This window comes from Lissotriton helveticus, chromosome 12 (assembly GCF_964261635.1).
Source record: "Lissotriton helveticus chromosome 12, aLisHel1.1, whole genome shotgun sequence".
Taxonomy (NCBI): Eukaryota; Metazoa; Chordata; class Amphibia; order Caudata; family Salamandridae; genus Lissotriton; species Lissotriton helveticus.
The window spans coordinates 130,358,923-130,371,422 of NC_136073.1; the positions used below are offsets into that span (position 1 = coordinate 130,358,923).

General features: G+C 40.9%; 4 non-coding genes across 4 annotated transcripts; all 4 read right to left on the reverse strand.

Annotated features, from left to right (window-relative positions):
• Positions 1-1,681: 1,681 nt before the first annotated feature.
• Positions 1,682-1,763, reverse strand: TRNAS-AGA (transfer RNA serine (anticodon AGA)). Its single transcript has one exon. It is a non-coding gene; the product is annotated as a tRNA-Ser (tRNA).
• A 1,487-nt stretch (positions 1,764-3,250) lies between these two features.
• Positions 3,251-3,322, reverse strand: TRNAH-GUG (transfer RNA histidin (anticodon GUG)). Its single transcript has one exon. It is a non-coding gene; the product is annotated as a tRNA-His (tRNA).
• Positions 3,323-4,608: 1,286 nt separating this feature from the next.
• On the reverse strand, positions 4,609-4,690 carry TRNAS-AGA (transfer RNA serine (anticodon AGA)). The gene has a single exon. It is a non-coding gene; the product is annotated as a tRNA-Ser (tRNA).
• Positions 4,691-7,537: 2,847 nt separating this feature from the next.
• TRNAS-AGA (transfer RNA serine (anticodon AGA)) lies at positions 7,538-7,619 on the reverse strand. The gene has a single exon. It is a non-coding gene; the product is annotated as a tRNA-Ser (tRNA).
• Positions 7,620-12,500: the final 4,881 nt, after the last annotated feature.

A 12,500-nucleotide genomic window follows, 5' to 3' on the forward strand; every position in this document is an offset into this window, starting at 1 on the left:
GTCCATCGCCTTAACCACTCAGTCAAACTGACTGTAAGTTCTGTGCAAATAATCTGTATGTAACTTTTCAAGGTGTCCCACAGCAAATTCCTGATATTCTGCAATGCACTTTTTAAAAATAATGTTTTTTTCAGCAGGCACATTCTCTCCTAAAAACAAAAATAAGGCTACATCTTATAATCATGTGCGTTTAAATAATTTGTCGTTAGATCGTTTAAATATTTTAAAGGATCTGTTTTTAATAGACATTTTACAAAAACAACTGGTACATTTGGTAATTCTGTAAAAGAAAAACCCAACTGCCGTGACATTGCCAACCACAATGCCGTGACTCGGATTCTAACCGAGGTTGCTGCGGCCACAACGCAGAGTACTAACCACTACACGATCACGGCGAGCTACTTGGGCTCAATAGCATACAGTGACATGGAGAATTTATAATTCGGAACACACAGGGAACTCCTGTGATAGGCTGAATGTGTTCATTGCTTCCTCATTCCTTATACAAAGGCTTTGTCTCCTCAGTGGTTGATAGGCTGAAACCGTTTCCTGGCCGCCTGCTTGTGAACTGCCAGAAGTCAAAGATCACACATACACTTGTGGGCCTGTGATGGGACACCAATGCAGAGAAACACACCTGGCGCAGATCTTCTATTCTGTCTATTAGACCTGCATCTCCCCTGTACCTCCTCAAGCCATCTGTATGTGAAGCAAGAAAAAGTTAAGGAGCGGTCCATCTACACTTTTATAGGGTGGATGCTGCCGTGAGCTCCTCCCAGCTAATCACACAAACAGCAGTAAAGCAAGATAACTACACAGTTAGGGGGGACGGCATGGTTAGGTTTTTGAGGAATTATTGAAACTGACCTCAGTGACCCATGATCAGAACTGTGGCTAATGACTGTGTGCCCAATTATGATGAAGCAAGCACCATGGCTCGTAGGGGCCCCACAACACGCTTTTCTTAGCTCATTGAATTAAAGTATAAACCTCTGCCATGTATGAGTGGTAAAGGCTTGTTAATTTGGTTGCTTTTCCAATTCACGTCTGACAACAAGATGAAGGAACATTGGGGCATCAGAAGCTTTGGAAAGTAGCCACCAACCTCAGAGAAAGAGAGAAAGAGGGAAAAGGCAGTATGAGGTGTGGAGAAAACAGCAGCAGGTACAAGGAGCTCAAATGAGATTAATGGCGCCTAAATAGAGCACATAAAGGAACAGTTACAAATCTAAGAAAAGGGAAAGAAAGACAAGGAAAAAAACACGGAAAGAGCCTGTAGATAAAATTCTCTTCCTGGGACAGCAGGCTAAGAGAAATTACACAGGGAGCAGTTAAGCTTGTAACACGGGGAGAATAGAAAAGAAAATGCAGTTTTATGAAGTGTGTTTGCCTAATCCAGCAAGCACTTTTGTTTTATTTTTCTATTTGCTTCTTTTATTGGTAAAGTAAGTTTCAAGTGCATGAATGGTATGACTGAGAGAGCCAGGGTATAATAATTTGAAGTGTTTGCACCAGCGCTAATGTAGGACGAGAGTTATAGCAAAGATATGAAAGGGGTAGCGATAATAAATATGTGAAAGGGCAATAGTGACACCAAAATAAGCCACCTATTTATAAAACTGACATGGAAGAAATTCTAAAGTTTAACTTCTGAAATTGTAGCCGATGTTAAAAAGTTTCTTGTTATTGGCAGGATTCGAACCTGCGCGGGGAGACCCCAATGGATTTCTAGTCCATCGCCTTAACCACTCGGCCACAACAACTGACTGTAAGTTTTGTGCAAATAATCTGTATGAAAGTTTCAAGGTGTCCCACAGCAAATTCCTGGTATTCTGCAATGCACTTTTTAAAAATAATGTTTTTTTCAGCAGACACATTCTCTCCTAAAAACAAAAATTGCATGAGTATATCTCTAGTTTGGAAAAGGATAGGCTTTCATGCATACTCTCATGTGGCACTCAAGTTTTTGGGACCCTATTGAACTCTGTGCTCGTGCTGCTTTTAGTCTATGGCCCATATTACAGAAGTCTACCATCTTTGAGTATTTGAGGCTCCTTTGTAAGTGCTTTATCTTTCTTACTTGAAGAGCTATATAATAAAGGGGTCAGGGAAAGATTGCATTTATGGAAGATAAAAGAAGGCACACTTGTCTCACCAAATGCCGTAGAGATACCTGATGTTTTACTCATGTTATCCTTAGTTTGTTTTTGTTAGACCTTGCATTCTTAAGGTGGCCTGAACCCTACCTTATTGCTTTTCACCTACGCATTTTGCTGTATCTTTTTGTTGGCCTTAGGACTCTGATCACTTTATCGCTACTAATCAGTGCTGAAGTGCACGTGCTTCTTCCCTAATCATGTGTGTAATTGGAGTATACCTGACTGACAGATTTAATTGACTTGAAAGCCCCTTGTAAAGTGGTATACCATATACCCAGGGACTGATTGTGCCGCCCAAAGAAGTAGCATTTCAAACCTGTCTCAAGCCTGCTACTGCAGTGCCTGTGCTGCAGTGTACTGCCACTTCGACTTGCCATTTAAAACTATTTGCCAAGCCTTAAACTCTAATTTTATTACATATAATTAACCCCTACGGTAGGCCCTAGGTAGTCCTAGGGGCATCATGCTATGTAAGTAAAAGGTAAGACATGTACTGTGGTAGTTTGCATGTCCTGGTAGTACCAAACAGTCTATTACATTTTTCACTACAGTGAGGTCTGCCCCTCTCAGAGGTTAGCATTGGGTATTCCCTTATACTTTTTGGGGGGTAATTCCATATCAGAGAGGAGAAGCTTTATTTATTTATTGATAAATCCTATTTACTGGTGAGGTTGGATTTAACTTTACTCTTTTATAAATGCCATTTTTAGAGAGTGAGCATTTTTCTGCACTTACTGCTCTATTTGCCTGAAAAACTGTCTCCAATTGACGTCTGGATTTGGCTGCGAGACAGCTACATTTGTGCATTCCCTCTAGACAGCCACAACACAGGTCACTCAACTGCAACTGCATTCTGATTGGCATGGGGAGAGCTCCATTCCCCCCACCGCAAATAGGTTCAAGAACGATAATTTATGTCAGTAGGTACAATATAGCTACATCTTATAATCATGTGTGTTTAAATAATTTGTCGTTAGATCGTTTAAATATTTTAAAGGATCTGTTTTTAATAGACATTTTACAAAAACAACTGGTACATTTGGTAATTCTGTAAAAGAAAAACCCAACTGCTGTGACATTGCCAACTACAATGCCGTGACTCGGATTCGAACCGAGGTTGCTGCGGCCACAACGCAGAGTACTAACCACTATACGATCACGGCAAGCTACTTGGGCTCAATATCATACAGTGACATGGAGAGTTTATAATTCTGAACACTCAGGGAACTCCTGTGATAGGCTGAATGTGTTCATTGCTTCCTCATTCCTTATATAAAGGCTTTGTCTCCTCAGTGGTTGATAGGCTGAAACCGTTTCCTGGCCTCCTGCTTGTGAACTGCCAGGAGTCAAAGATCACACATACACTTGTGGGCCTGTGATGGGACACCAATGCAGAGAAACACACCTGGCGCAGATCTTCTATTCTGTCTATTAGACCTGCATCTCCCCTGTACCTCCTCAAGCCATCTGGATGTGAAGCAAGAAAGAGTTAAGGAGCGGTCCATCTACACTTTTATAGGGAGGATGCTGCCGTGAGCTCCTCCCAGCTAATCACACAAACAGCAGTAAAGCAAGATAACTACACAGTTAGGGGGGACTGCATGGTTAGGTTTTTGAGGAATTATTGAAACTGACCTCAGTGACCCATGATCAGAGCTGTGGCTAATGACTGCGTGCCTAATTATGATGAAGCAAGCACCATGGCTCGTAGGGGCCCCACAACACGCTTTTCTTAGCTCATTGAATTAAAGTATAAACCTCTGCCATGTATGAGTGGTAAAGGCTTGTTAATTTGGTTGCTTTTCCAATTCACGTCTGACAACAAGATGAAGGAACATTGGGGCATCAGAAGCTTTGGAAAGTAGCCACCAACCTCAGAGAAAGAGAGAAAGAAGGAAAAGGCAGTATGAGGTGTGGAGAAAACAGCAGCAGGTACAAGGAGCTCAAATGAGATTAATGGCGCCTAAATAGAGCACGTAAAGGAACAGTTACAAATCTAAGAAAAGGGAAAGAAAGACTAGGAAAAAAACACGGAAAGAGCCTGTAGATAAAATTCTCTTCCTGGGACAGCAGGCTAAGAGAAATTACACAGGGAGCAGTTAAGCTTGTAACACGGGGAGAATAGAAAAGAAAATGCAGTTTTATGAAGTGTGTTTGCCTAATCCAGCAAGCACTTTTGTTTTATTTTTCTATTTGCTTCTTTTATTGGTAAAGTAAGTTTCAAGTGCATGAATGGTATGACTGAGAGAGCCAGGGTATAATAATTTGAAGTGTTTGCACCAGCGCTAATGTAGGACGAGAGTTATAGCAAAGATATGAAAGGGGTAGCGATAATAAATATGTGAAAGGGCAATAGTGACACTAAAATAAGCCACCTATTTATAAAACTGACATGGAAGAAGTTCTAAAGGTTAACTTCTGAAATTGTAGCCGATGTTAAAAAGTTTCTCGTTGTTGGCAGGATTCGAACCTGCACGGGGAGACCCCGATGGATTTCTAGTCCATCGCCTTAACCACTCGGCCACAACAACTGACTGTAAGTTTGGTGCAAATAATCTGTATGAAAGTTTTCAAGGTGTCCCACAGCAAATTCCTGGTATTCTGAAATGCACTTTTTAAAAATAATGTTTTTTTCAGCAGGCACATTCTCTCCTAAAAACAAAAATTGCATGAGTATATCTCTAGTTTGGAAAAGGATAGGCTTTCATGCATACTCTCATGTGGCACTCAAGTTTTTGGGACCCTATTGCACTCTGTGTTCGTGCTGCTTTTAGTCTATGGCCCATATTACAGAAGTCTACCATCTTTGAGTATTTGAGGCTCCTTTGTAAGTGCTTTATCTTTCTTACTTGAAGAGCTATATAATAAAGGGGTCAGGGAAAGATTGCATTTATGGAAGAGAAAAGAAGGCACACTTGTCTCACCAAATGCCGTAGAGATACCTGATGTTTTACTCATGTTATCCTTAGTTTGTTTTTGTTAGACCTTGCATTCTTAAAGTGGCCTGAACCCTACCTTATTGCTTTTCACCTATGCATTTTGCTGTATCTTTTTGTTGGCCTTAGGACTCTGATCACTTTATCGCTACTAATCAGTGCTGAAGTGCACGTGCTTCTTCCCTAATCATGTGTGTAATTGGAGTATACCTGACTGACAGATTTAATTGACTTGAAAGCCCCTTGTAAAGTGGTATACCATATACCCAGGGACTGATTGTGCCGCCCAAAGAAGTAGCATTTCAAACCTGTCTCAAGCCTGCTACTGCAGTGCCTGTGCTGAAGTGTATTGCCACTTCGACTTGCCATTTAAAACTACTTGCCAAGCCTTAAACTCCAATTTTATTACATATAAGTATCCCCTAAGGTAGGCCCTAGGTAGTCCTAGGGGCATCATGCTATGTAAGTAAAAGGTAAGACATGTACTGTGGTAGTTTGCATGTCCTGGTAGTACCAAACAGTCTATTACATTTTTCACTACAGTGAGGTCTACCCCTCTCATAGGTTAGCATTGGGTATTCCCTTATACTTTTTGGGGGGTAATTCCATATCAGAGAGGAGAAGCTTTATTTATTTATTGATAAATCCTATTTATTGGTGAGGTTGGATTTAACGTTACTATTTTATAAATGCCATTTTTAGAGAGTGAGCATTTCTCTGCACTTACTGCTCTATTTGCCTGAAAACCTGTCTCCAATTGACGTCTGGATTGGGCTGCGAGACAGCTACATTTGTGCATTCCCTCTAGACAGCCACAACACAGGTCACTCAACTGCAACTGCATTCTGATTGGCATGGGGGAGAGCTCCATTCCCCCCACTGCAAATAGGTTCAAGAATGATAATTTATGTCAGTAGGTACAATATAGCTACATCTTATAATCATGTGTGTTTAAATAATTTGTCGTTAGATCGTTTAAATATTTTAAAGGGTCTGTTTTTAATAGACATTTTACAAAAACAACTGGTACATTTGGTAATTCTGTAAAAGAAAAACCCAACTGCTGTGACATTGCCAACTACAATGCCGTGACTCGGATTCGAATCGAGGTTGCTGCGGCCACAACGCAGAGTACTAACCACTATACGATCACGGCAAGCTACTTGGGCTCAATAGCATACAGAGACATGGAGAATTTATAATTCGGAACACTCAGGGAACTCCTGTGATAGGCTGAATGTGTTCATTGCTTCCTCATTCCTTATACAAAGGCTTTGTCTCCTCAGTGGTTGATAGGCTGAAACCGTTTCCTGGCCGCCTGCTTGTGAACTGCCAGAAGTCAAAGATCACACATACACTTGTGGGCCTGTGATGGGACACCAATGCAGAGAAACACACCTGGCGCAGATCTTCTATTCTGTCTATTAGACCTGTATCTCCCCTGTACCTCCTCAAGCCATCTGGATGTGAAGCAAGAAAAAGTTAAGGAGCGGTCCATCTACACTTTTATAGGGAGGATGCTGCCGTGAGCTCCTCCCAGCTAATCACACAAACAGCAGTAAAGCAAGATAACTACACAGTTAGGGGGGACTGCATGGTTAGGTTTTTGAGGAATTATTGAAACTGACCTCAGTGACCCATGATCAGAGCTGTGGCTAATGACTGCGTGCCTAATTATGATGAAGCAAGCACCATGGCTCGTAGGGGCCCCACAACACGCTTTTCTTAGCTCATTGAATTAAAGTATAAACCTCTGCCATGTATGAGTGGTAAAGGCTTGTTAAATTGGTTGCTTTTCCAATTCACGTCTGACAACAAGATGAAGGAACATTGGGGCAACAGAAGCTTTGGAAAGTAGCCACCAACCTCAGAGAAAGAGAGAAAGAGGGAAAAGGCAGTATGAGGTGTGGAGAAAACAGCAGCAGGTACAAGGAGCTCAAATGAGATTAATGGCGACTAAATAGAGCACATAAAGAAACAGTTACAAATCTAAGAAAAGGGAAAGAAAGACTAGGAAAAAAACACGGAAAGAGCCTGTAGATAAAATTCTCTTCCTGGGACAGCAGGCTAAGAGAAATTACACAGGGAGCAGTTAAGCTTGTAACACGGGGAGAATAGAAAAGAAAATGCAGTTTTATGAAGTGTGTTTGCCTAATCCAGCAAGCACTTTTGTTTTATTTTTCTATTTGCTTCTTTTATTGGTAAAGTAAGTTTCAAGTGCATGAATGGTATGACTGAGAGAGCCAGGGTATAATAATTTCAAGTGTTTGCGCCAGCGCTAATGTAGGACGAGAGTTATAGCAAAGATACGAAAGGGGTAGCGATAATAAATATGTGAAAGGGCAATAGTGACACCAAAATAAGCCACCTATTTATAAAACTGACATGGAAGAAATTCTAAAGGTTAACTTCTGAAATTGTAGCCGATGTTAAAAATTTTCTTGTTATTGGCAGGATTCGAACTTGCGCGGAGAGACCCCGATGGATTTCTAGTCCATCGCCTTAACCACTCGGCCACAACAACTGACTATAAGTTTTGTGCAAATAATCTGTATGAAAGTTTTCAAGGTGTCCCACAGCAAATTCCTGGTATTCTGCAATGCACTTTTTAAAAATAATGTTTTTTTCAGCAGGCACATTCTCTCCTAAAAACAAAAATTGCAAGAGTATATCTCTAGTTTGGAAAAGGATAGGCTTTCATGCATACTCTCATGTGGCACTCAAGTTTTTGGGACCCTATTGCACTCTGTTTTCGTGCTGCTTTTAGTCTATGGCCCATATTACAGAAGTCTACCATCTTTGAGTATTTGAGGCTCCTTTGTAAGTGCTTTATCTTTTTTACTTGAAGAGCTATATAATAAAGGGGTCAGGGAAAGATTGCATTTATGGAAGATAAAAGAAGGCACACTTGTCTCACCAAATGCCGTAGAGAAACCTGATGTATTACTCATGTTATCCTTAGTTTGTTTTTGTTAGACCTTGCATTCTTAAGGTGGCCTCAACCCTACCTTATTGCTTTTCACCTACTCATTTTGCTGTATCTTTTTGTTGGCCTTAGTACTCTGATCACTTTATCGCTACTAATTAGTGCTGAAGTGCATGTGCTTCTTCCCTAATCATGTGTGTAATTGGAGTATACCTGACTGACAGATTTAATTGACTTGAAAGCCCCTTGTAAAGTGGTATACCATATACCCAGGGACTGATTGTGCCGCCCAAAGAAGTAGCATTTCAAACCTGTATCAAGCCTGCTACTGCAGTGCCTGTGCTGCAGTGTACTGCCACTTCGACTTGCCAGTTAAAACTACTTGCCAAGCCTTAAACTCCAATTTTATTACATATAATTAACCCCTAAGGTAGGCCCTAGGTAGTCCTAGGGGCATCATGCTATGTAAGTAAAAGGTAAGACATGTACTGTGGTAGTTTGCATGTCCTGGTAGTACCAAACAGTCTATTACATTTTTCACTACAGTGAGGTCTGTCCCTCTCATAGGTTAGCATTGGGTATTCCCTTATACTTTTTGGAAGGTAATTCCATATCAGAGAGGAGAAGCTTTATTTATTTATTGATAAATCCTATTTACTGGTGAGGTTGGATTTAACTTTACTATTTTATAAATGCCATTTTTAGAGAGTGAGCATTTCTCTGCACTTACTGCTCTATTTGCCTGAAAACCTGTCTCCAATTGACGTCTGGTTTGGGCTGCGAGACAGCTACATTTGTGCATTCCCTCTAGACAGCCACAACACAGGTCACTCAACTGCAACTGCATTCTGATTGGCATGGGGAGAGCTCCATTCCCCCACCTCAAATAGGTTCAAGAACGATAATTTATGTCAGTAGGTACAATATAGCTACATCTTATAATCATGTGTGTTTAAATAATTTGTCGTTAGATCGTTTAAATATTTTAAAGGATCTGTTTTTAATAGACATTTTACAAAAACAACTGGTACATTTGGTAATTCTGTAAAAGAAAAACCCAACTGCCGTGACATTGCCAACCACAATGCCGTGACTCCGATTCGAACCAAGGTTGCTGCGGCCACAACTCAGAGTACTAACCACTATACGATCACAGCTGCTACTTGGGATCAATAACATACAGTGACATGGAGAATTTATAATTCGGAACACTCAGGGAACTCCTGTGATAGGCTGAATGTGTTCATTGCTTCCTCATTCCTTATACAAAGGCTTTGTCTCCTCAGTGGTTGATAGGCTGAAACCGTTTCCTGGCCGCCTGCTTGTGAACTGCCAGGAGTCAAAGATCACACATACACTTGTGGGCCTGTGATGGGACACCAATGCAGAGAAACACACCTGGCGCAGATCTTCTATTCTGTCTAGTAGACCTGCATCTCCCCTGTACCTCCTCAAGCCATCTGTATGTGAAGCAAGAAAGAGTTAAGGAGCGGTCCATCTACACTTTTATAGGGAGGATGCTGCCGTGAGCTCCTCCCAGCTAATCACACAAACAGCAGTAAAGCAAGATAACTACACAGTTAGGGGGGACTGCATGGTTAGGTTTTTGAGGAATTATTGAAACTGACCTCAGTGACCCATGATCAGAGCTGCGGCTAATGACTGCGTGCCTAATTATGATGAAGCAAGCACCATGGCTCCTAGGGGTCCCACAACACGCTTTTCTTAGCTCACTGAATTAAAGTATAAACCTCTGCCATGTATGAGTGGTTGAGGGTTGTTAATTTGGTTGCTTTTCCAATTCACGTCTGACAACAAGATGAAGGAACATTGGGGCATCAGAAGCTTTGGAAAGTAGCCAACAACCTCAGAGAAAGAGAGAAAGAGGGAAAAGGCAGTATGAGGTGTGGAGAAAACAGCAGCAGGTACAAGGAGCTCAAATGAGATTAATGGCGCCTAAATAGAGCATGTAAAGGAACAGTTACAAATCTAAGAAAAGGGAAAGAAAGACTAGGAAATAAACACGGAAAGAGCCTGTAGATAAAATTCTCTTCCTGGGACAGCAGGCTAAGAGAAATTACACAGGGAGCAGTTAAGCTTGCAACACGGGGAGAATAGAAAAGAAAATGCAGTTTTATGAAGTGTGTTTGCCTAATCCAGCAAGCACTTTTGTTTTATTTTTCTATTTGCTTCTTTTATTGGTAAAGTAAGTTTCAAGTGCATGAATGGTATGACTGAGAGAGCCAGGGTATAATAATTTGAAGTGTTTGCAACAGCGTTAATGTAGGACGAGAGTTATAGCAAAGATATGAAAGGGGTAGCGATAATAAATATGTGAAAGGGCAATAGTGACACCAAAATAAGCCACCTATTTATAAAACTAACATGGAAGAAATTCTAAAGGTTAACTTCTGAAATTGTAGCCGATGTAAAAAAGTTTCTCGTTGTTGGCAGGATTCGTACCTGCGTGGGGAGACCCCAATGGATTTCTAGTCCATCGCCTTAACCACTCAGCCAAACTGACAGTAAGTTTTGTGCAAATAATCTGTATGAAAGTTTTCAAGGTGTCCCACAGCAAATTCCTGATATTCTGCAATGCACTTTTTTCAAAATAATGTTTTTTTCAGCAGGCACATTCTCTCCTAAAAACAAAAATAAGGCTACATCTTATAATCATGTGTGTTTAAATAATTTGTCGTTAGATCGTTTAAATATTTTAAAGGATCTGTTTTTAATAGACATTTTACAAAAACAACTGGTACATTTGGTAATTCTGTAAAAGAAAAACCCAACTGCCGTGACATTGCCAACCACAATGCCGTGACTCGGATTCGAACCGAGGTTGCTGCGGCCACAACGCAGAGTACTAACCACTTTACGATCACGGCAAGCTACTTGGGCTCAATAGCATACAGTGACATGGAGAATTTATAATTCGGAACACTCAGGGAACTCCTGTGATAGGCTGAATGTGTTCATTGCTTCCTCATTCCTTATACAAAGGCTTTGTCTCCTCAGTGGTTGATAGGCTGAAACCGTTTCCTGGCCGCCTGCTTGTGAACTGCCAGAAGTCAAAGATCACACATACACTTGTGGGCCTGTGATGGGACACCAATGCAGAGAAACACACCTGGCGCAGATCTTCTATTCTGTCTATTAGACCTGTGTCTCCCCTGTACCTCCTCAAGCCATCTGTATGTGAAGCAAGAAAAAGTTAAGGAGCGGTCCATCTACACTTTTATAGGGAGGATGCTGCCGTGAGCTCCTCCCAGCTAATCACACAAACAGCAGTAAAGCAAGATAACTACACAGTTAGGGAGGACTGCATGGTTAGGTTTTTGAGGAATTATTGAAACTGATCTCAGTGACCCATGATCAGAGCTGTGGCTAATGACTGCGTGCCTAATTATGATGAAGCAAAAACCATGGCTCGTAGGGGCCCCACAACACGCTTTTCTTAGCTCATTGAATTAAAGTATAAACCTCTGCCATGTATGAGTGGTAAAGGCTTGTTAAATTGGTTGCTTTTCCAATTCACGTCTGACAACAAGATGAAGGAACATTGGGGCAACAGAAGCTTTGGAAAGTAGCCACCAACCTCAGAGAAAGAGAGAAAGAGGGAAAAGGAAGTATGAGGTGTGGAGAAAACAGCAGCAGGTACAAGGAGCTCAAATGAGATTAATGGCGCCTAAATAGAGCACATAAAGGAACAGTTACAAATCTAAGAAAAGGGAAAGAAAGACTAGGAAAAAAACACGGAAAGAGCCTGTAGATAAAATTCTCTTCCTGGGACAGCAGGCTAAGAGAAATTACACAGGGAGCAGTTAAGCTTGTAACACGGGGAGAATAGAAAAGAAAATGCAGTTTTATGAAGTGTGTTTGCCTAATCCAGCAAGCACTTTTGTTTTATTTTTCTATTTGCTTCTTTTATTGATAAAGTAAGTTTCAAGTGCATGAATGGTATGACTGAGAGAGCCTGGGTATAATAATTTCAAGTGTTTGCACCAGCGCTAATGTAGGACGAGAGTTATAGCAAAGATATGAAAGGGGTAGCGATAATAAATATGTGAAAGGGCAATAGTGACACCAAAATAAGCCACCTATTTATAAAACTGACATGAAAGAAATTCTAAAGGTTAACTTCTGAAATTGTAGCCGATGTTAAAAATGTTCTCGTTATTGGCAGGATTCGAACCTGCGCAGAGACCCAAATGGATTTCTAGTACATCGCCTTAACCACTCGGCCACAACAACTGACTGTAAGTTTTGTGCAAATAATCTGTATGAAAGTTTTCAAGGTGTCCCACAGCAAATTCCTGGTATTCTGCAATGCACTTTTTAAAAATAATGTTTTTTTCAGCAGGCACATTCCCTCCTAAAAACAAAAATTGCATCAGTATATCTCTAGTTTGGAAAAGGATAGGCTTTCATGCATACTCTCATGTGGCACTCAAGTTTTTGGGACCCTATTGCACTCTG